Here is a 787-nt window from a genome sequence, read left to right on the forward strand (position 1 = left end):
CTTTCCCCCCCAGCTCCGCGCCGCTCCGCGCCGCTCCGCGGGGTGCCCTCCGCCTCTCTGCCCCGCGCCCAGCCCCGCGGGGCGCCTCCCCCTTTCCGCTTTGCTTGGCCCCAGCCCCGCTCCCCCCGGGGCAGGCGGGGAGCTCGCTGCTCCCGCTGCCTGCCTGCCTCGGCTCCTTTTTTTTTTCTTCCTTCTTTTTCTTTTTTTCTTCTTTTTTTTTTTTTTTTTTCCCCTCTCCTTTGCAACCCCGAGAGATCTGCCAAGAGCCGCGGCGGTGCAGAGCCCGTGCTCTCTTTGCAGAAGGCCTCCCTCGCCGCACACGATTTGGGACAAAGCAAACTCCCCCTCCAGAAAAAAAAAAAAAAAAAAAAAAAAAAAAAAGAAAAAAAAAAAGAGGAGGGGGAGCTCAAAGAAAGAAACCGGTTGTTATTTCCGTGTAGCTGCGGTGCTGCAGGTAACGTCCCTCGCTCGGGGGCCGCGGCTGAGAGGGGCAGGCGGATCTGGTTTGGCAATCCCCCCCCTGCTTCCCACTCCCGAGCGAGAAAGGGGCACGGACCGGGACAGGGCACAGCTCCGGGGCCGCGGCGGGCAGCACCGGGACGTGCAGCCCTGGGCCCGAGCGGGCCCTGCGGCTCCCGACAGGCCGCCCCGGGGAACGGACGGCTCCTTCGGATCCCTTCCGATCCTGACGGGCTCCTCGAGGTCCTGGGGGTCTCTGCAGTTATTTCCGCCGCGGCCCCTAGGCCGGACAGGGCCCGCAGAACCGGCGGGAGCCGAGCCGCGGCCC

This window comes from Calidris pugnax, unplaced genomic scaffold, assembly GCF_001431845.1.
Source record: "Calidris pugnax isolate Ruff unplaced genomic scaffold, ASM143184v1 scaffold138, whole genome shotgun sequence".
NCBI classification, from domain to species: Eukaryota; Metazoa; Chordata; class Aves; order Charadriiformes; family Scolopacidae; genus Calidris; species Calidris pugnax.